This window comes from Lissotriton helveticus, chromosome 1_1 (assembly GCF_964261635.1).
Source record: "Lissotriton helveticus chromosome 1_1, aLisHel1.1, whole genome shotgun sequence".
Taxonomy (NCBI): Eukaryota; Metazoa; Chordata; class Amphibia; order Caudata; family Salamandridae; genus Lissotriton; species Lissotriton helveticus.
The window spans coordinates 770942803-770967292 of NC_136057.1; the positions used below are offsets into that span (position 1 = coordinate 770942803).

General features: G+C 43.9%; 1 protein-coding gene across 1 annotated transcript in view; it reads right to left on the reverse strand.

Annotated features, from left to right (window-relative positions):
- Window positions 1–24490, reverse strand: part of CFTR (CF transmembrane conductance regulator) — a 1176514-nt gene that overhangs the window by 511060 nt on the left and 640964 nt on the right. The gene's annotated exons all lie outside the window — the stretch shown is intronic.

Consider the following 24490-nt stretch of genomic DNA (forward strand, 5'->3'; position numbering starts at 1 on the left):
AAATAAGTAACAGTTAACAAAATGTTACTTGAGTATGTCTCACTCAACGCCATCGCTAGGACCTCCCACTTGCAGTAATAGAGGGGAAACATCCTTTACAATGCAACTTTTACCACGCAGTGCCTTTACAACGCAGGATTTACAACGCAAGTCATTACAACAAATTGCGCTGGGGGCACTCTAGGATAGGTAATAGTTTAATTTACTATCCAACACCTTCCCTACTATCCACGGGGACTGGAGTTGGAATAGTAAATTAAACTATTCACTATCCAGCACCCCCCAACGCAAGTCGTTGTAACAACTTGTAAATCCTGCGTTGTAAAGGCATGCGTAGTAAAAGCATGCGTTGTAACAACGTACATCCGTAATAGAGCCACCACTTCCAGTGTGTGAGTTGACAATGAGGGCTCCACCACAGACAGCAGGAACGCATTCCTACACACACCCATAGAAATAGCACTGCATAGGCAGCAGCTGTGCAGGCTTCCCACACACATATCAGGTACCACACAGGCAGTATCATTGACCATCTCCCTAGCATGCACACTTGACACGTATAAAACAGGGATCTACACTGCAAGTTTCTGTCACATGGAAAAGAGATGAAGAACAGGTGGCAGCAGCAATGCAGGTTGTCGGATACAAAGAATAGACAGACGCACAACAAATAGACGTAACCTGCAGCATTGATTGCTCCACTCATACATACAGGCATTGCATAGGCAGCAGCAGTGCAGGATCCCCCACTTAAGCATACAAGTAGTCACCTTCGACAGGTAAAGCAAGAACATTAGCAGTTGTCAGTATTCAGTCAACACAACAGATCCATGAGGACTGGAGAGGCTAGAGAATGGGTCGATGGAGGTTAAGAAAGGAACACTGGACCTTTGTGAGTGACTCTCATGAGCACATGTCTTTGCTTAAGGTTATTTCCAGGTTATCAGGGGAGAGCCGTATTTAGTCATCTTGTCAGCTCATTTCTGTGCCTGGCAACGTGTTGCACGGTTGCAATGGCTTTCCGATTATCACTTTGTCTACACCTATCATGGCATCCCTTCATTGTTTGTTGTTTTTCTCTTTTTGGTTTCCATAGTCCCATTTCTGCCTTGTATTGATAGTTGTGCTGTCTCGTGCCTATTTTTTCTAGTCTTACCTGTAGTTTCCAGGGGCCTAACCAGATTGCAGGTCAGCTCCCAGCTCTTCATAGCACCATCCGCTGTTGTAACCAGTAAATCGTCATTCTATAGATCTAGTATCCAGCAAAAGTGGCTGTGGTAAGTGTAACTTCACCTTTGATGCTTCTCCACTGCCGAAGATAGCTGAAGCCAGTATCCAGCTTAGCCTCAATCACTCCCAATGCTTGCTCCTAAATTGCCACTTTCTTGCCAAACATAAGTTTGAGATTGTTGAGCTATTAACAAGCCAACAAGCATCAGAATTGTTTCTGGAAAATTGGCTCAATGCACAGTCTGCTCCGGAGATTCTGGACGCTGTTCCTCATAACTAATCTACATTGAGAGTGGCCAGACCTAAACAAAGCAGTGGGGGGCTCGCAGTGATTTTTAGGAGACATGTCCAATGCAAATTGATGGAACTTATAATTTCTTGCTGTGAGTCAGCCTTTTTCTCTCTATCATTACCTAGCTCACACACTGTAGCGGGTCTCCTTATTTATCGGCCTCCTGGCCCAGCTATGGTATTCACAACTGCTCTGATGGGCCTACTTCCTTCATACACTATTCGCTACTCTAAGTTTATAATCTTGGGTGATCTTAACATGCATTTTGTAGATGCTAGCTGTCTTACAGCGTTGTGCCTAATGAATGACCTTGAGTTGCTGCAGCTAAATCAGTTAGCACAAGTCCCCACCCAAATTTGAGGTAATATCCTTGACCCCATTTTCTCTGAATTGCGTGTCTGTGAAAGTTGCCCCCCCCCCTGCTCCTGTTGTCTGGTCAGACCACTATATTCTTCCTTTTCAGATTACAGACACCTTCCTAACACTGTGCACTCCAAGTAACTTTGCTTTAAATAACAAAACATGCAAATGGTCCTTGGTTTCGTCATCTGCTTTTATGGCTGAATTGACTCTTAATTCCTTTGTACTTAATACATGTTCACAGATTGCTAATCAACAAATCTCCTCCTGGATAACTAGGGCTCTGGACACACTAGCTCGTCTGAAACCATGTAATAGCACCCGACGCAATCCAATATCAGAATGGTTCACGTAGGAACATCTCTGTATGGAAAAGGCATGTTAAAGGTTAGAGCCTCTGGGAGAGGAGCTATAAGTCAGAAGATAAAAAAATATTTCTTGAGGCACTAAAAAACTATCATAAATTAAAAGAACATGCACCAAATTGTTTACTCAAGAGATTAAGTTATCTAAGGGCTCACCTAGGGAGATCTTTCACATAGTCAAGTGCCTCATTTCCCTTGAGCGTGTGTCATTTACCTCTCCTCCCTCTACTGAATACTTAAATCTAGTGGCTCGATATTCTTCTCTGACGAAAGATAATATCTATGCTCCTTTTACGGAACTCGGTAGGAATTGTAAGTTTACTCCGCCTGAGCAAGCACAGCCCTTAGAGGGTTTTTTCAACCTCAAATCCTAATTGTATCAGAGACTGGCAGTCCTCTCTCCAAAGAGAAATCTGGATCCCCTCTTGACCCTATCTCACAAATCATGCTTGAGCGAGGGGAGGGAGCCATTGTTCACTTGCGCTGCAATCTATTGAACCTATCTTTTTCCTCTAGCCGGGTCCCCCTAGTCTAGAAACATGCGATGATGGTTCCTCTGCTAAAAAAGCCTTCCCTACCTGAAAATCTGAGGCCGATCTCACTGCTTCCATTCTTTGCAAAGGTTGCTGAAAAATATTTGAACTCTCAGCTGATGCACTTCATTGAAGAAACCAGTCCTCTTCATGAGACCCAATCAGGGTTCAGATCTATGTTCCGCACTGAAGCTGCTCTTCTACTGGTCTCTAAATCCCTTTGAATATCTGCTGATGAAGGCAAGACAGTGACCTTGATTATGCTGGACCTGAGTGCAGCTTTTGATAGTGTGTCCCATGGCCTCTGACTCGATCAACTCTGGAGTCTTAGGGTAAGGGGCTGCGGACTTGGTTGGATTATGGATTTCCTCCAGGATTGCACATTTCAGGTTTCCCAGCAGTCATACACCTTGGAGACCTACCCCCTGCATCAAGGGGTGCCTCAGGTATTGGCTTTGAGTCCGACACTGTTTAATGTATACATACGCTCTCTGGCAGATGTAGTTGAGTGTCACGGGCTGAAGATGGCATCTTATGCTGATGATACTCAGCTGATTATCTATCACCTTGACACAGGATTAAAGTAAAGCTGCTCCCAATTTTTGATTATGCCTGGTCGGCCTTGCAAAATAGGTGGACTTCAGCTGCCTTAGACTCAATGTAGGAAAGACTGAGGTCCTCTTGGTTGGCAAGCAACCGTCTATATGGACCTCTACACGGTGCCCACGTGAATTAGGGATGGTACGTGCTCCAAAACCTAAGATAAAGAATCTTCAGATCTTGTTTGACTCACTACTGACCCTTGATTACCAGATTTTTGCTCTTGATGGTATCTGCTTTGGCATCTTGAAGATGCTTTGAAAAACTTTAGAACTTCTGCCGGGGAGGAGGAGCTTAGCGCACACCCAAGATGGTCGCGTGAGCTCAGAGCTCCCGGACCTTCGCCACCTCCATCGACTATCCTGCATCTAATCCTGATTTGGACAACGGGCTTCTGTGGTCGTGAACCTGCTGATCATTTATCCGTTGGCGGATTTCGCTTTGGTCTCCGGGAACCTAAGATATGGCTTTTTGAATATTTGCGGCCTGCTCCATGGCACTGCCCCGGGCTTGCCTACTCTGCCAGCCGGGTAGTAATTGAATAACAACGGCCTGCGTTAACCTCCCTTGCCCGGTCTTCTACTTTCGGTTTCGATTTTGATGATCCTACGTCATTGACCTTGCCTTGGTCGCCCTGGTTGCTTGCTTCACTCATTTATTCGCAACATCGCTTGGAGATCCGGACTTTCTTGCTCTTTGCCTAGTGACTGGTCCTCACTTTATTCCTTGAGCTTCTGCGGGCACATCGAGTGTAGCCATTTTCACTAGGTCTCAGACTACCCTCCGGGGCACACGACCTAAGATGGCCACCAAGCCTGAAGCGGAGAGGCGCAAGACCAGACCGGCAGCTCGAGGAGGTTCTGTCCAATCCAACGTCATGGACCGATATACCCTCACTAAGAGCTCTCCGAGCGGAATGGCTAAACCCCCGGCCGGCATTGAGGACGAATCCCTGCTGGGTGATGATCCGTCATTGAAAGACGTCATGTGCGCCATTGCTGGGATGAAGGCCGCGATGGGACAACAGTATGAGGCCCTAACCCACAAGCTGGACACTGTTGCCATAGATGTCAATCTAATCAGGGCGGATCTTGCAAAAACCAACGAAAAGGTCAAGTCTCTCGACCTGAAGACTACTAGTCTCATCGCCGACGTCTCTGACCTACAGACGGAGGTCGGTAATCTGAGATCCGCCCGTGACTATCTCTCCCGTCGCTTGGACGATTTTGAGGGCCGAGCACGACGGAACAACGTCCGATTGGTCGGTGTCCCGGAGAAGACGGAATCGTCAGCTGTGGACCTACTGGTGGAGGACCTTGTCCTAAATCATTTAGCGCCCAAGGGCCTGAGCAAGTTCTTTGCAGTAGAACGGGCCCACCGTGTCCCGGGTGGCCCGCCCAAGCTGGGTGCCTCTCCGCGCCCCATCATTGCGCGGATTTTCAACTTTCGTGACAGGGATGTGATACTGCAGGCTTCCCGCACATCAGGCCCCACGGAATATGAGAACGCTGCGGTCAGCTCTTATCCGGACTTCACCCAACAAGTCCAGAAGCAGCGGCTAGGATTTCAAGGAGTGAAGGAGAGACTGAGAGACAGGGACATGAAATATGCCATGATTTTCCCGGCTCGATTGCGTATCGTCCACAATGATAGAACATTTTTCTTTGACCATCCTGAAGCGGCTAATGACTTGTTGGACTCGCTGCCTACGGGACGAGGGCGGTTTGAAGAATCGGAACCTTCCGGTGGAGCGGAGGGCGGCCCGACGGAGCAGGAATAGGGAGCGACATCGGCTCCCGGACCAACGTTTTGACTTTCGGCAATGGTTCGATGCTATACTGATAATGATTGCTACTCCATTGTCTTACTGGGGTGTGGGTGAGGGGCGGGTGAGACTTCCTCCTCTGGGGTTCTTTTCGTAGATTAGTTGTATGTTAGGGCGACAGGCACGCTGCGAGTTGGGGTGGCTTTTGAGTCTAAAGCAGGGGTGCGGGGTGGGGGGTATTATGTTGTTTTGGGGGGTTGGGAAGTTCAGGGATGTGTTTCTTTGTTTTTTTCAAGGCATAATGCTGATGATCTTCTGTGTTGTGGTGTCGCGGCTGGCGTGGGGGGAGACTTGGGGTGGACTCTGGGATGGGGGGTAGGGGACTACGGATACTGTGTTGGAACGTCAATGGTCTGGGAGACAGAATTAAACGGGGAGTGGTCTTGCAGTTACTGAGACGCTTGTCCCCTGATGTGGTTTTGCTTCAGGAGACGCACTTGCTGGGTAATACGTGCCACGCCATGAATAGGCGTGGCTATCGTCTCATTGCACACTCAGGTTTCACTTCTGGCTCCAGAGGGGTGGGCATTCTAATCCGGACCTCCCTCCCCCTCGCTGTTGACGACATTATACTTGATGATAGAGGGCGGTACGCCGCCATTGTGGGGCGTTGGGAGGGTAGGGTGGTTACACTATTTTCTGTTTACATACCCCCAGGTCTTCAAACTACGACCTATGCGGATTTGGGAAGAGTGATTCTGGGAGTCCCCGAGGGTTTGCTTGTGGTCGGGGGAGACTTTAATTCAGTAGTATCTGGGATGTGTGATCGTTACCCTCCCCGAGTTCTCGCTAAGTTCCAATCCTGGCTTGGGGACTTCATGGAGGCGCTGGGGCTGACCGATTGTTGGCGATTACATCATCCTGGGCAACAACAGTATACCTTCCACTCTGGGGCCCACGGCAGCCTTTCGAGATTGGATTATGTTTTGATGCCCTCCTCCCAGACTTCCCGTATAGGGGAGGTGAAACATCTTGCCAGGGGTATTTCGGATCATTCCCCACTGTGGTTGGTTGTGAACGCACATGGGGGATCGGAGGGTCGAGTGGCCCCGATCAACCCATGGTACCTCCGTGATCCTAAGATTAGAGCGGAACTACTTAAGACAATTGATCACTACTTTGCCGAAAATGTGGGGTCAGTATCCTCTTCTGTCTCCTTGTGGGAGGCGTACAAAACTGTAATTCGGGGGCAGGCCCTCTCGTCGATTGGCACTGTTAAGAGATGTAGACGAGAGGAGGTTGTTCGTCTTGAGACTGAAATTACCGTTCTTGAGGGAGAGTTTGATGCTGGAGTCTCCCCTGAGAGGCTTCATCTGTTGGACCTAAAACAACATGAGTACAGAGCTCTGGTGACTGATGCAGCGAAGGAGATGAGTCGTGAACAGCAGGGACGTCTGTATGATGTGGGAGATAAGGCTGGGAAGTTGCTTGCTTGGTTGGATAGGAGAGAATGCGCGAGTCGAGTGGTTCCTGTTATAGTTGACGCGAATGGTGAAAGTATCACGGACCCTGCTGGGATTGTTGAGAGGTTCGCCGATTATTTTCGGGTAGTGTACTCCCCTGTGTCCGATAGACCGGAGCAGGACTCCCACATGCTTTTACGCGATATCTCGCTACCATGTTTGTCTGAATCTGAGCGGGACCTGCTGGAGGCTCCGCCTACGGCGGATGAAGTTGCGACCGCTATCCGTTCGATTCGCTCCGGGAAGGCCTCGGGCCCTAATGGACTCCCTATAGAACTCTACAAGCTTCGTCCGGATGTACTGGCACCGTATATGCGATCTATGTTTCTGGAATCACTGGCGGAAGGGTTTCTTCCTCCTGACCAGAGATTGGCTTCCATAGTGGTTATACATAAAGAGGGTAAGCCACGTGACCGCTGCGAATCGTACAGGCCTATTTCCCTAATAAATGCTGAACCCAAGATCCTGGCCAAAGTTCTTGCTAATCGTCTGGTGGCTGTTATAGGCGATCTGGTTCATCCGGACCAGTCCGGATTTATACCACATCGCAATACGGCACTTAATCTTCGGCGCTTGCACGGAGTCCTCGCCCGAGCCGGGACATTAAGAGAGTCGGCCATCTTGGCGTCTTTGGACGCCACCATGGCGTTTGACACGATTGAATGGCCCTATCTTTGGGCGGTCCTCTCCAAATTCGGGTTTGGGCCCACCTTTATCCGTTGGGTTTGATTGCTTTATGCTGATCCCTTAGCCCAGGTAGTGGTGAATGGACGTGTCTCGGCCTCCTTTGTTCTCGGTAGAGGTACGCGCCAGGGCTGTCCTCTGTCCCCACTCTTGTTTGCCCTTGCTTTAGAGCCACTGGCGGCTTGGCTGCGATGGGAACCATCCATGAAGGGTATTCGATGGTCTCCGGACTTTGAAGATCGTGTATCTCTGTATGCAGATGACATCCTTTTGTACCTCACATCGCCCCGACAGTCGTTAATCGTCCTTTTTGACGTTTTGACTTCTTTCCGTAAAAATTCCGGCTTAGTTATAAATTGGTCTAAATCTTGCGTTTATGTTCTCTCCGGTGATACTCCCCTCCTGCCCCGGGATTGTCCTATTCCGGTGGTATTAGATGGTTTCAAATATCTGGGAATCTTTGTCACCTTGGACCCCACACTTCGGTATGAGCGCAATCTGCTGCCCCCTCTCAGACGCCTTCCGGCGGCTGTCGGGACTTGGAGCAAGCTCCCCCTTTCTCCCTTGGGACGAGCTGCGTTGTTTAAGATGATGTCGCTCCCCCGATTCCTTTATGCGCTTCAAAACACGCTTGATGTAGTGCCAGCGGAATATTTTCGTGAGATTGAGAGTCTACAGCGGCAATTGTTATGGGGGGGCCGTCCTCGCATCGCCCTCTCGAAGCTTACACTCCCTTGGTACGATGGCGGCATCGCTCTCCCGGACATTCGTCGCTATTACTGGGCCTCTCAATTGGGGGCCATCAACCATGGCACCTACACTCCCCCACTAAACCCGGCTTTTGCGATGGACAGATGGTTGCTACCCGGTGGGGACTACAATAGGGCTCTATATGCGAAATCAGCTACCCCACTATATGCTTCGGATAAACTGGGCTCCCTTTGGCAATCGAAGGGATTTGATCAGTGGGACATGATCGGGATCAGTAGGGTAGATGACGTATGGATCAAGGGCAGGGTCAAGACGTTTGAGGAATTGAAAGTTGAGTATGGGCTGAATGATAAGGAATTCTTCAGATATGCGCAAGTCCGGCATGCGGTCTTGTCTGTTTTTCCACTAGGCTCGGACGTGCCGAAGGCATCCCCGCTCGAGGATCGGATTCTGGATGGTCACGTTCCTGATAGCACGATCTCGCTAATTTATAAAAAGTTGATCAATATCAGGACTGATCTACTAGATAGTCTTCGAGGGTTGTGGACCGGAGATGGTCTGGAACTCGATGATGAGGACTGGCATTCCGCTATTTCTTCCCCGAAGGAAGTAGCTATCCCGGCACGTCTTCGGTTCGTCCAACTGAAAATTCTGCATAGGGTGTATGTGACTGGCCCACGTCTGGTTCGAATGGGATTTTCGATGGATGGATTGTGCAGGCGTGGATGCGGTATGGTGGCTACGTTCCTTCATATTATCTGGGAATGCCCTGCTGTGATACGTTATTGGAACCGCGTGCATGAAGTAATGAGTGAGGTCACGGGAGTGCGATTAATGCCTGAAGCGCGAAGATGCTTGTTGAATGTCTGGGAGCCGAATGACTACAATCGAGCGCAGCTCCGCTGGGCGACCTTGGGAAACATGGTAGCCAAGCGTGATATTGCCCAATTGTGGGGCGCTCAGAAGCCTCCGACACTTCTGGGATGGACACAAAACATGGATTGGTGCATGTTTCGAGAAAAAACTGTGTATGTTTCCCGTGGCAAACCAGGCAAGTGGGGGAAAGTGTGGACCCAATGGAACGCATACCGTGGAGATATATGTACTCCCCCAATGTCGGAATTTGATGCTGATTTGTCTTCCTCCCAACCTGACGTTTCCTCCGCAGGAACATAGTTGTTTTGTATGTATTTTGGTCTCCTTCCCCCCCCCTCTCCCCCCCCACTTATTGATTGCACTACTGCTTGATTCCTCTATGTACCCCCCCCCACGGACCACGTGATGACACGTTTTAATGTACTGCCTTGTTTTGTATTGTTCTTTTGTTTTCTTGTTTTAAAATCAATAAAAAGTTTTCACAAAAAAAAAAAAAAAAAGAACTTCTGCCGGGTCCGGCAAATAAAATGGTCATCCAGGCACTTGTAGTGTCATGCTTGGATTACTGCAATGTTCTCTATCTTGGTATTTCCGAAGACAGGACAAGAATCTTACAGAGGGTTCAAAACACCACGGCAAGAATTCTTTTGAATATCCCTAGATGTTCCTCTTTAGGCCCTGCCCTTGCCAAACTCCACTGGCTTCCTATTCAGGCCAGAGCAGCTTGTAAAGCTTTATGTTTCTGCCACAGAATAATAAATCAAAGGGGTCCTCTATATCTGTTTCCCTTGATCAAACCTCACCTGCCAAATCGTTGCCTCGGATCCTCAGGAACGGGCAGGCTTATGATACCCAAAACACACACAGTTTGCTTGGGTGGTAGCTCCTTCAGCTTCCTGGCGACAAAGATGTGTAATCTCCTTCCTGTGGACGTTAGAATGGAACCCTCTGAAATTCTGTTGAGCAGAAAGCTAAAGGCCTGGTTCTTCAGGCAATCGATGGTAATTTAATTGCCATGGCTGGCTCACTGATTACTATAGGAGAAAATCTAGCACGGGACACTCCGAATTGGAGTAACAATGCGTTTCTAACATAACATAACATAGCACAATTATTATTTGTTCTTGGCATCCAGATGGTATCGTTACTTATGTCCTCTGTCTTCCAGCTAGTCAGCTCTAATATGAATCATAAAATCCAGACAGAGTAGTGCCACACCTAGAAACAGATACAAATTCGGAAAGTGCCCTTTAGTCTCTCTCACTTCATTCCCTGTTTCTCCCATGGCTTCCGTGTCTGCTGATAATTTCCACCTTTCTTACCAGACCAGGTACCATGGGACAGCCGGGGCTTTCAGTGGGTCTGAAGCCTGACAGTTTGCAAGGCCGCAAAATGGAATGAGAGTTCCATTCATATGATGACCCGAGCTATTACTGAGATCCACAAAGTGCTTGAGGCAGCTCAGCACGAGAAAAACATTTTGCTGAATTGTGTGAACCAATTAGCACCTAGTAAATGTAGCACTACACTATTCTCGTTATGAAATAACAACCCCTCAACAGGTGTCTCTAGTGAATTTTAATACACGAGTCACTCCTAATTTGGCCCTAGCTCCTACAGAAAAATTTGGAGGAGAGCCCCATACGTTACAAATATTTCTGGCCCATTGTCCATATAATTTTTTAGCAAAACCACTATACCTTTTTACTCTCATTACTAAAGATGCTTTGAAGTGGTCCATGTCATTTATTTTGAATCAGAGTCTTATCCAGCTAAACACTGTTCATGTTCAACCCAGTCGGCTCACGCTAGCTTATTAACTATAAAACAAGGCAGTCAGGATTTAGTTACTCACAGCAATCATTTTCAACACCTAGCTTCAGAGTCTGCTCAGGGGGTGGCGGGGGTTGAATCATCATCTGCTGGATTTTATCTGTGACTCCAAGAAGAATTGGAGGATGCCTTTTTTATTAGTAATAAACTGAGCAGCAGCATCCTCAGTCTTAGTTGGCTTCACAGTGCTGATCAATGCAAAACAGTAATTCAAGAAATTAGAGTGACGGAATTATACTTGAATGTGGCCCAGAGCTTAATTTGAGCCAGTGGTTTGTAGGTAGCACTCGGATACTAGCATTTATCTTTTCTCATCAGACTTTGATCCAGAGCAAAAGAGAGAAAAACACAAAAGGAGGAGAGAAAGAGAAAGATAGGAAAACATTGACAAAGGGAGAAAGCAGAAACCTGAAAGAGTGAGATAGAGAAGAAGAAAGTGCCTGGTGGTAAATGAAAGAGATATCAGACCTGAAAATTTGACAGCACCGGATGTGGGCTTGTGAGCACAACTTTGTGCACTGGCACTTATTTTTTTACAAATTAAGCACTGATCTAGCCAAATGATTCACCTGAAAATAGTGAAAGTATGGTTACTACTTAAGAACCCATGAAAAAAGGGGAATTACGAAAGACTTTGTCTTTCGAAGAAAAGGAACGGCGTAAGAAAACAGGACTTTTTCTTTTATTTGCGAAAAGCCGAGCATTTGGTGAGAGTGTCGCTGGCAGTTTTCAGAAACAAGTCTGTCTCTGAATCACAGATCCGAGCCAAGCTCACAATTTACTGAAGACTCAATTATGGATAGAACTCGTTACATTTTACAAGTTAGGATAGCTACATCAATAGGACCAGTCATTGTCCTGGCTCTAGTGGACTCTAGGGCATCCAGATGTTTTATGGAAATCAGCTCCAAGTAATTCGGCACATTCCCCTTAAGGAAAACCACCAAAGGGAAGAAATTCAAGGAATTGAGAGGGCTGCTCTCACATTCAGTCATGTGTTTCAAGACTCTTCCTTTATTCATGGCCACTCTGACGGGGGATTTGGGGAGATTCAATTAATTACATGTTTCTTCTTTTTCCATGATACTTGAAACTACCTGGCTTAGGAAACATACAGCCAGATTCATGAAGGTGAATTGCGCTCGCAAAGGGCCAGATTCTCAGAATCTGGCCCTTTGCGAGCGCAATTTTTGCATTTGGGATTCATCATCCCAAATGCAAAAATCGGTAATAGCGATTTCGCTATTTTGCGAGGAATTACATTTAAGGAATCTCTATTTGAGATTCCTTAAATGCAATTCATCATCCATTTAAAAATTGCGAATTCGCAATTTCGGCCCGCTATTTACCGCGAGGTCAAACCTCGTGGTAAATAGCGAAAACTCAGAAAAATGCTTTTAAAAGCATTTTTAGAAGTTGCATGTTGTACACACACATGTCCTGTGGACATGTGTGTGCGCAACACCTGTTTAAATTTGCATTTAAGGGATGCTACAGGGTGTCCTTTGGACACCCCTGGCACCCTATAAATCGCTATCTTATTGCTAATCGCAAATAAGGAATGTGTAGGAATCGCATTTTTTTTTGCGATTCCTACATGAATCCCGTTTTGCGAGTCTGTAATAGCGATTCCTTATGAATCGCTATTATAGACTCGCAAAACGGGTTTTTGATGAATCAGGCTGTATATCCACTAAAAGAATTGGAAGATTGCACAAGATAACCCAGACTTTATCATACTGTGAGGTTCATTGTTTTCAGAAGTCGATGAGAGAAAATAATCAGGCCCTGATTACAAGTGCAGGGCTGTGCAAATGTGTTTGCACAGGGATCGCAATTATAAATTGTGTGATAATTATCACACCCTCAGTTTTTCCCATATAAATTCCCGCAGGTCAAAACTGCCGAACTTTATCGGGGAAAAAGGCCCATAAAAAAGACAAAACATGCGGAATTCAGTGTGTTAAATGTCAATTGTCTCTGTTATTGCCATATTTTAAATAGGACAAGTTCTAATATGCGATAATTATCGCACATTTTAAATTCCAATCCCCCTGGTATCCGATTTAAAAAAGTGTAATAGGAATCGTCTTCCCAGCCGTGCACTTGTGATGAGGGCCTCAGTCTGTAACCTGCCTCGTTCACAAACCTGTTTCATCAAAGACCTCTCCTATGGACAAAGAGGAGATTCCACCGCAGAACAATGAATTTGCAGAATCGTTCAGCCAAAAGGAAGTTACCTCTTTTCATCAGCATTAGGACTAAGGGCCTGATTATGATATGGGTAGTACGACTGCCAGACCGCAACAGCAACGGTTGGGAGAACTCTGCCAAGCCAGCGGCATCCCGACTGCCGCAATACAATGTTGCCGCGGGAATGACAGTTTTGCACAGTCATGGCAGCTGCATGCGTTTGCTCTAGGAAAGAGCCACAGCCAGTGCCGGCCATCCTGCAATGCATCTGGGCAGTTGGAAGCACTGTTTCCTTGCAGCACGGTCTGCAGGAGAAACAGTACACGCAACCATGCAGATGGCATGGAGGCACACACAGGAGTCACCCTGAACATGTGTCCAGGGTACACTCATCCTGGAGACATGAATTCACTCCAAAAACCTGCCTTAATGCCATCCTTTTCATGGCAGTGTCCTAGTCTTGAAAAGCTTGGCAGAAAGGCAGGTTATTAATGGGCATTGGGATTCTGATGCCAGCAACGCTCCATTACCCACCGCTATCCACACCACTGGGGTACGGTGGTACCAGGGCCGCTGTAATCAGACCCTATGGCTGCCGGATTGAGCTAATGTAAGGAAAATCTATTCCTTACGGTAAAAAGTATCCTCTAACTGCAAATATGGATGAAGTTCTTTAGTAATGTTTATTGAAAAAGCTTCATTCGCTACTCTATTCTCCAGCAGGGGCTGATCTTCTTTTTGAGCAAAGCAAATGATTATCAACAATGCATTGACTCCAAAGAGTGGACTGCAATTACCATATGGAACTGGTATCTTCTTCCCCTCATATCTGGCACATCTTGATAAGATCAAATCAGCTAAATATTCTCCAAGTTAAATATCAGAGAACCCTATAACTTAATACAGATTTGTGAGGGGGATGAATGAAAAATGGCATTTAACATGAGTTATTGGTGTTTTCAATATTTGATTATGCCGTTTGGCCTCCGTAATGCCCCCACAGTGTTCCAGCTTTTTGCAAATTAAATATTTAGATACATTTTGGATGTATACATTGTGGTATCCTTGGATGACATTCTGATTTATTTATCGTCTCTAGAAGAACATTGCCGTCAAATACGAGAAATACCCTCAGGATTAAGGAAGTATTCCATGTAAGCCAAAGCTGCCATTCATCTCATTAAAGTCCCAACAATCTCTTTCCTTGGCTTTGACATCTCCAGACAGAGGATTGGAATAAATCATAGTAAAGTTAGAGAAAGGTCTTCTCACAAAATGTTTAGGAAGTTCAGAGATCCACTGGGTTTGCCAATTTTTATTGGTGACTTATACAGAATTTTCCTTTCATCATCTGTCCCATTGTAGAACTAACTAAAAAGGGAGTAAAATCCATTTTCGAAATACAGGAACAAGCCTTCAACAGGCTCAAAGAAACTTTCGCGTTTGCACCCGTTTTGAGACATCTTGGTGCATTACTGTCTTATGTAGTAGAAATTGACGACTCGTCCTTTACCGCAGGGCCAATATTATCTCAAAGAGATCTTGAAACAAACTTCATCCCATGGCTTTTTATTCCCAAACATTGGCTGGCACGAAGAAGAACTTATTATGGAGACACCCTGGCCAGATCACAAAAACATAATGTACCTCACAACAATTATATGTTCTAATTCTATTCATGCCAGATGCATACTGCTAATTTCTCACTTGGACAATGTCATAACATATAGACCAGACAATAGTCATGGAAAATATGACACGCTACCAGAACAGAAAGATACGGAGCTAGAAACTAAAGAGGAAGCAGCATCTAATTTTACTTTTTTTGCTGCTCCCTGCTAATGACAACAGCAAATTCTTCATGAACGTACAGTAAGAAGTTCCAGCACATCAATAGACCGAACAGAAGCCCCAGAAAAAATGCCTACAGAAAGGTCTATTATAGCAGAATGATTCCCAACAAAGCTATGCAGGCTAAATGCCGAAAGTGGTACCATAACTCTCCAACAGTAGGCCATACTGGCCAGAAAATAATGATGGAATTGGCTTCAAAAGACTTTTAGTGGCTTGTTGTGATGTTGTGAGAACCAATATCAAAGACTATGTAAACAGGTGCTCTATTTGTGCAAAGGCCAAAACACTGCACATGCATATTTTATTTGTTGTTACCTCCATCTCAAACATTCAGTAGCAGTAGACTACTGCACTAAAACATAACATTTCATTCAGTTGAAAAATTATCATCAGCAGTGTAACTAACTGGAGTTCTCATCTGCCACTCCTTTCACCTATGTAGGCTACCTGCAGTCATTTTCACTGACAGGGGAATACAGTTCATCTCCCTTTTATGACTGAATGAATGGAAAAAATTGTTACAAAGTTTTTTAATTTATAAGTTACAATATTGAATCTAATGGTCAACGGAACAGCTAAACCAATCACTTGAACAGTGCCTGTGTTGTTTCCTGATGGACCATTTTAGTGCTTGCCACCGATAGATTGCATTAGTTGAAGTTGCCTACAACTCCTCGCATTCCGCTTTGGGGAGATCACTGTTCTTCTACCCATATGGTTTTCATCCTAGGATGAATCCCAAGAGACTATCCCTCTCCTAAGTCTCTTCTGTCAGCACTCTTTTACGTAATCTTCATGCCATCAAGAAAGATTCTTACCAACATTTGATAAAAGCAAAGTCGTATTACAAACATTTTGCAGACAGCCACAGAAAAAAGCACCAGATTATGATGTGAGTAACAATGTCTGGTTATCCACCATATTTCTGACCATTCCTAGGTCTCATGCTAAGTTTTCTATTTGATATTTGAGCTCATTCACAATCACTAGGGAAATAGGGCAGTTCACTGTACAAATAGCTCTACAGTCTAATTGACATATTCATCCAGTGTTCGATGTGTCCAGAGTCAAACCCACAGTAGCATATGTAGCGGACAAATCTCTCCCAGTTTTAATTGATGGATCACCTGAGTACAATGTTGAGGAAATGAAGGATTCCTGTGTCTTCCAAAACCAGTTACGCTACCTTGTGGCCTTGTAGGTGTACAATGTATCAGATAGATCATAGGAACAAGTAGACTTCATTCATGCTCCCAGAGTGACTAGGAGGTTCAATAAACAACACCCATTAAAGGCAGGACCCCACAGTGTTTCCCGGGGATGTTTTTGGAGGGGGTACTGCCAGGATTCGGCCAACGCGACAGACACATGTGGGCTGGAGGTGCTGTATAATGGATGAATGGATGCTAGGAAAGGAACACTAGACCAGTGTTAGTGACTCTCAGATGTGCACTTCATGGGTTGGTGTAATTTCTGAGTCATGAGGGGTAGATCCTTATTTAGTCATCTTGGGATTGCAGACCTGTGCCTGGCTATGTGTTATATGGTTGTATTGGCTTTCTGATTATCCCTTTAGTTTGTATCACTGCCTGTTGTATTTTTCCTTTTCAGTTCCCTTGCTTCCCATAGTCCCATTGCTACCTTGTATTGTTGGTTGTGCTGTTTTTTACCCCCATTTTATTTATCTGTGTGTATTTAGCAAAGTCCAGGGACCTAGCCATGATTCCAGGCCAGCTCCCACCTCTTCACAGCACCATCCACTTCTGCAATCGGTAAACCTTGTTTTAATTCTCATTTGGTCTTGCCTTCCAACTGTCATCCTTACTGTATTCCCTTTGTCTTCTAGCTGGTCCGCTCTACTATCTATTGTAATATCCAGAATGATGCAATCCATAGATACAGACAAAATCTCAGAGAGTGAACTTCAGGCCAGACATTCTATCTCTCTCTCACTACCTTGTTAACACGCCGCCAGTGAGGTGCCACCTCTCTCTAGAAACAGATGAAATCACTGAGAGTGTGCTCCAGTCTGGATATTCTCTCACCCACTCCCTTCCCTGTTTCTTCCCTGGTTTCTATTTCTGCTCATTTGTGCCACTGTGTTCACGACACAGACATCAAGAAGAGGCAGGGGATTATATTTTGCAATATCAAAACATGACATCAGTAGAATTCTCCTTCACCTACAGAAGATACAAAGCAGCTGCAGCAGTTAGCTATTATTACACAAAGACCGGTCCAGCACAGCACCAAGAATTAAAGACAGCCTCAAGCACACAGACCAAGCAGTGCAAGGTTTGTTTACTGAAGCACAGATATCAGAACAACTTCCTCGCTATCCACATTGATATATTAGGAACACTAGTACTTTATAAAAAAAAGTGTACAGCCTTCACACATCCATTGAATCCTTCGATTGGTTTTGGTGAAGCTGTGAATTGAATATGCACTTGAACCGTCAGCTGTTTTGTCATTTAGCAACAGACCACCAATGACTACCCTGTACACCTCACATGACCATTCCATGCCCACTTAACAAACTTTCCACAAACTAAGCATTGCTTGTAGAACATATACCTGTCTTTAGAGAGGCATCTGATCCCCTATGAAATTGACAATAATGAGATGTCTTGAGTGGCTTTTGGGGACCTCCTGCAGGCATAATAAAGAGTTGGCACAGGATCTCATGATGAAATGACTGATGAGGGCCACGGCACTTTAGGTCTCGTAAACATCAACATTGTCTGTATCAGGGGTTCACAGGAGTTATACTTAGTGAACTGCATTGCTTGAATGATGCCAGTAGGGAATACAGGCAGATAGAGAGAAGTCTGCAGAAGGGATAGCGATGGAAGAGGGACATTAACTCATAGGAACAGGAGACTGTATGGCACGGAGGAGCATATGATGACAACTATCAAAGCACTAACCCAATTGGCTACACATGGAGCATGGTATGAGAAGATTCTGGGCACCACTGGATCTCTGTAAGCTTCTAGCCACAGAAATGGTAACCCCACTCTGACATAACTGTAGTGGTGAATCAAGAGCAGTCACCAGGGCATATGATCTAACACCCCTGCACTTGTCCCATGTAATGGAACCAGTAACATGCCAACTCCTATTGTGATTTCTTGTTCAGATGCCTCATCTAACACAACCATATATGGGTATGAATCATCATCAAATGCCAAATTAAACACCGCTGCACTTTATTGAACACAGCAGAGATATGCCATGTAGTTGGACATCAATAAGCCCAAAACAACACAGCTCACAAGCACTTACTTTGTCCCATGCAAAAAGTCCAACAACACATAACCCTCATTGAACAGTTATGGTACAAAATGCCACAGTAGTTGTATATAGCTCAAACTTGACTTGAAGGTATCAGGTATAGGAGCGGTTTACATGAGCACCAGTTGCGTTACACAAGGACACATTAATATTTTGTAGGCACAGGGAGATTATGTGATGTGCCCAGAATCACAGGATGTTGAGCGTCATTGCTGAGACTCGAACCCGTTTACCCAGATTAGAGATCGACGTCCCTAGATTAGGCTACATCCTCTCACTTTCATCCACTACTTGCTTCCATGAGCTACATAAAACATTTCCCATGCAACGGGGACATGGGAAGAGAGGATGAGGCATAATGCGCTGAGCTGCTGACTTCGGAACTGGTGGGAGCCAGGTTGGAGTCTCGGGTTGGTGTCAACATCCCGTGATTCTGGGCAAATCACTTAATCGCTCCAGCATACTGTTCAGCAACTCGAGACCATAACAGGTGATTCAGCGAGCTTTACAAATCCTGGATTTATTTATTTCTGGATACGGAAAAAGACGACACATTAAATGACTTGGTACATAACTCTGCTATCACGTTATAACACCCACAATTCACTAAGGCTGACACACTCAACAAAAAAAGAAGCACTCTCCTTCTCTCAAATGGCATCTGTGACAGATGCATGTTTTTCTTTTAGAAATGCACTTTCCAGTTAACTGGAAACACTAAGGATGAAAAAAAGATAATTAAGTTAGGAGGAGACAATGGTGAAGTAAGATGGGTCAAACCAAGGCCTATGGTACTGATAAATAAACTAGTAATCCACATCCCAGTGAAGTCTCAAAGGAGAAGTAAAACGTCAAACATGGTAAAGCCTTGAGGGAGAAGGAGGATATCATTCAGCACTATCACATGATATTATGTGCTATATGGAAAGGCAAATGGGCTTTGGCCCAGTTGCATGATATGTTGTATGATATATGAGTAAACTACATTGCAGATATCAAGCCTCAAAATTAAGATAAGCCAGGAATCAAAGAAAACTAACTGAAACAACACAGTGAAATAGATGCCTGTGGTTACATTAGCAGGATGCAGTTTTCTATTTCATTTCTGGGATGCACAATACCAAGAATCTAAAGGTGTCTTCTCATCTACAAGAGAGTCTACTAGGAATATGTCCAAGTACTGATGTGGTATTAGGCTGAGACATAGGGTACAAATGCTCACACCAAGAAAAGAAGGACAGCAAAAACTGATACATAACACAGGGCACATGAGGGACAGTAAACATAGAGATTGAGAATTGATGAGCCGTTCAGTGTATGGGATTATAAACAATGAATGGAAGCTTGAAACTGACAGTGGCATAATGGGGTGTGCCCTGGCCTTAATGCAAACAAGGAAAATTCTCCCCTATTATGCCTGTTTGGTTGTAAAATGCAGCCATATTTAGGGTCCAGTAGGCCTCTAACAGCCCTCGCCGTCAGTGCCACTGGACTTGTTGCACTATTGATAGCTATGTCACTCGAAACCAATAGGATCACAATTAGGAAGCCAGTGCAGGTCTTGATGGAGTGAGGAGGATTAAAAAGTGGGAGTTTGTTGAGGATTTGGCATGAAAGAATAGATATGTGGTGATGTTACAAAACAGGAACTTTGCCATAATCCAAATGAGAAAAAAATATAAATATGGCAACAGTAATGACAGGAAATGTTGTATACATCAGAGGTTTGAGAGCTTGGAGTGTCAAGAAAGAGCAAAGATATGTACAGGAGAGCAAACGACATATGATTATTACAAATTGAAAACACAATTTCAGAAGCAGATGAGAGGGTGGAAGATAAAGCTATGGAGTAAAGCGGGTGTGAAACAAGGGGGAAGAAGAAACCTTCAGTCTAGGTGCATTAATAAAGAGGAACAGCTGGCACGGTGATCTTTGCACAGAATGGAGACTAAAATGAAGGGAGTCTGAAAAGAAAGAAAACATAAATGCATAAAAGTAATGCCAAAAGGGGGTGAAAAACTGATTACGAAGTGCAGGCATTGTCCACTTCATTCCCAATTAAAACAGGAAAATAGGCCAAGAGGGCCAAGCCCGTAGTAGAAAGAATATCAGTGAAGTAAGGAGATAACCAGAAGGCAGCAAAGCCTGATGAACACACGGAATTCAGAAGTGAAAAGATTGATCAAAAGCGTTGAACTCTGTTGAAAATAGGAATAGCTGCATGTTTTGTCCTGCTCATTTATTGCTGTAACATGGATTAACATGTCTTAGTGCTTCTTGTTTTTTAAACTAAACACGATTGATTTATGTGCTGTTTTCAGAAAAAGAAAAGCTTTTTAGGTCTGGGGTTAGCCATGACTTTTTGATTTTACCAAACTTATACGTGTAATATACTTACATAATGGGTCTCTCAGCCACCTCTCTTCATTCATTGTCTGTCGCTGTGTCATTCAACATTTTGCTTCCGCCCACTGCTGCATACAGCATGAGGGTGTGGGTTAGTCTACTTAAGTCTCTGTTTAGCTTCACTGTGAGTGACTGCATTTAGCTCTTTCACAAAAAGCACATCCGGAAATCAGGTAGTTCCCTTCGGTGCCGCTTTCTTGTTTTTACTTTATATATTGCTTCAGTGTTGCGTTTAGAGCCCAATGTGAAAGCAAGATGGTTTCTCTGTGAGGCACATTCCAGCTTTATCAGTTCTTGTCTCCTGCCAATGCTGCTGTAAATCCCTTTTTGAGTGGACTTTTTTAAATTGATCTAACTGCTGCTATTTCGTGGCATACCAGATTGGGCCATTTCAAACTTCTCTGCATTAATATAAGCCCTGTTTCTTTCTTGTCTTCTCTCCTACTTTCTTGCCTTCTTTCTTTCTTGCCTTCTTTCTTTCTTTCTGTCTTTCTTTCTTTTCTTCCTTCTTTATTTTGCTTGTTTTCTTCCTTGTTTCTGTTTCTTTTTTGTTACCTACTTTCTTTCAGTTTTCTTTCCCTCTCTTTTTTCTTTCTTTGTTTCTTTCCTTCCTTTTTTCCTTCCTTTGTTCTGTCTTACTTTCATTCCTTCTTTCTTTCTTTCATTATTTCACTTTCTTTCTTGCCTTCTTCCCTGCTTTCCTATCTTCTTTCTTGTCTACTTTCTTTCATTATTCCTTGCTTTCCTTCTTTCTGTTTACTTTCTGTCCCTTTCTCCTTCTTTCATTCCTGCCTTACTGCTTTAATTCCTTCCCATCTGTCAAATTTCTTTCCTTCAGCCGATGTTTCTGTATTTCTGTCCATCTCCTTCTTACTTGCTTTCTTTCTTCCTTTCTTTCCTTTTTTGTTTTTTTCTTTCTTTCCTTCCTTCTTTTCATCTTTGTTTCGTTCTTGCCTTCTTTCTCTCTTTCTCTATTGTCATTTTTGCCATATTTCCCGTATTTTTTTTTGCTTGTCTTTATTTCATTTTTGCTTCTCTCTTTCTGTCTGCCTTTCTTTCTTGGCTTTTTTTTGCCTTTTTTCTTGCTTTCTTACCTTGCATGTTTTTGTGCTTTTTTTCCTTATCTCTTTTCTTCTTTCTTTCTTTCTTTTTTCTTTCTTTACTCCTTTTTTCTTTCTGTGGTCTTTATTTTTTTCTTTCTTTGTTGGTTTCATGTCTACTGTCTTTCTTTCTGTCTTGCTTTTCTTTTTCTTTCTATCTTTCCTTCTTTATTTCCTTCCTTTTTTCCTTCTTCCTTTTCTCCTTTCTTTTTTTCTTTCTTTCTTTCTCTCTCATGGGGCGAGCAGCCAGTGCCAGAATTATTTGATTTTTTTACATCGGTGTCAGCCAAGACCTTTTGGTTTTACTAAAATTATATATAATACAGAGTGGCCTTTAGGGGTTGTCAGCCTGACTTCATCCATTGGTTTGTAGTTGTTTCATTCACTTTTTTCATCCAACCTCTCCATCATTCAGCAAGGGGCAATAAGTCAACCCAGTTCTAACATTTTCTGACTTTACTATGGGTATATTTTATTGTTCGACCAATACATTGATCATACACAGCATTACAAATCTCATAGTACACAATGTTACATAAAAACATTAAGAACAATTTCTTAAAACATAGCGAAAAACAATAGTTTAAAACATAGTTAGGCTCAGCTACCGAGTCAGCTTTTGAGACAGGGTTACAATTTTACAAATCCATAAAAACAAGGGTATCAGTTAAAAAAACAAGTATATTGAAACAATCTAACCCCATCATTTCCCTCCTGCCCCCGCTAGACAACTTTGCCAGCTGCTTGATCTGCTTTTTTATGTAGACCTAAATCACAGTGTTATAATACAACTTTCGATATCTGCCACCAGGCATAGAGCAGATATCTTGTTATTGTATAAACAAGCCACCTTGCTGTATCTGAGCTGAATATGCGTAAAGCATCAGAAGGGCGTGAGAAAGAGAGCAGTCGGCAAGCAGTAATAATCCATGATTTCCTTAAGTTTGCATACAAGGGACAGAAGAAAATGAAATGTTCTATGGTCTCTGGGTAGAATGACAAGATGGGCACAGAGGAGATATAGTAACATTTTCCCAACTATTTTTCCTTTCATTCAATTGGAGAGTCCCTGTCCTAAACTGTATGTAAAGTGCTCGTGCCTGAGGGGGTTCAATATCATCCATATACATGTTGAACTTAAACCAACTTTTAACATTTAAAAAATGAAAAGTTAAAGTGCCACGTGCCCCAGCATCGAAGAATCAACAAAATCCCAATACCATTTTTAGCAGAGGGACCACCCACATTGCACCCAAGCCCAGTCTAAAGAGCCACACTCTGACCCTATTAAACTAGGCCAGTTGCCCCGTATGTCTATGAAGGGTTAATAATTTCGCCACTGCTTCATTTACAGGGCTCTGGGTATTATTGGTCCAAAGTCTAATCCAGAATGATAATACTTTAAGAACAGCAACATGTATAATGGACTTTAGACCAAGGTCAAGGCTTAGTGGTAATATGGGTGTATTCGTTGAGGGGTTAAGGATTGCCATTAAAAATGTGTTTTCAGCTACCTCTAGCTGTTTCAAATGTTTCAGCCCCACAATTCAGCCCCATAAAGGGCCACACCTAGGCCTTTGGCCTGGTGTATTTCAAGGACGGGAGAAATTAGGCGGAAGACTGAGAGTTTTACTAGTGTGCAGTCTGCATGGTGAAGTGTCGGTACACTCTTCTGAATTTGAGGTGACCATGCTAAATGATCACTAAATTTTCACTCCCAAATTTTCGAAAGCCTTGATCTGTATTAGAAATTGGGTGCCCAACATCAATTTCCCCTTGGTGGATTTATAAGGGTTAAAGACCATATATTTTGTTATAGAACTGTTAAACTCAAGGCCCCGATCTTTGCATGATTCAGCGAACTTGCATGCTTCAGCGAACTTGAGTTACGGCATGCTTTCTAATCTCAGGGAGCGCATCCACACACAAAATAGTTCCCTATAGTGCAAGGGAGTACTATGGTATGGCATTCAGTTAACATGTATGTTTTCAAATTGTTGAGGACCCAACAGCTTCCTGAACAATATAGTTTTGCAAAACCAATGACAAAACATAGCAGGAATTGCCAAAAGGCTGGCGACCAACGCCAGACCTATTAGCTTTGCCGATGCTTGTTTTAAATGATGTTAAGTTCACAGTTTTGCCTTCCTTGAGGATGGAATTTCCATTTGTGCCACACCTTTGCTTCCAGTACCTTTGGGTACCCCATGCAATATGTGATTTATCTCTACAAAAACAAGAGTTTTGCAGGTAGACTGGTGTAAGCGTAATGCACCCAGTTGTAAACAAGCTGTGAAACTCTAAAAGAAGCCGGTGAATAGAGCGTAAAAAATGCTCATAATTTGTGATTTCTAAATTTAAAAGAGGTCTGCATAATAACGTGACTTTAGAGGACAAAGTATATTCTTACAAAGTTATATATGAAATGCATTGCTCTGGTAGGCAATACCTGTATTTGTACGATGGAAGAATAAAGGACTCGATGTAAGTAAAAAAATAATTAGGTGATAACTGCATTATTTAGCGAGATAAGCTCTGCTGGGAAGATGCACATGAAGCCAAAAGCAAAGTTGCTTAGCTGATGATAGAAAATGAGAAATAATTAATTCAATCAAGTTACCATGAGTGGAAAATTCTAGACCACAGGAGAGGATTGGAAGCATTCTGCAGACTCACAAGCTGATAAATGTCATTAGCGATTATTCACAGAATATTATGCCAGTTTTGGCGGTGAGGGCGGTATCCACCACCGCACCCTCGCACCTCTGAAACTTACCATCACCCACCTGTCAAATTACGACTTTAAAGCGGTATGGTGGACAGGCGGCATGGCATTCCCAGGGCGGTGCCTCTTTTAAAAGTGAAAAA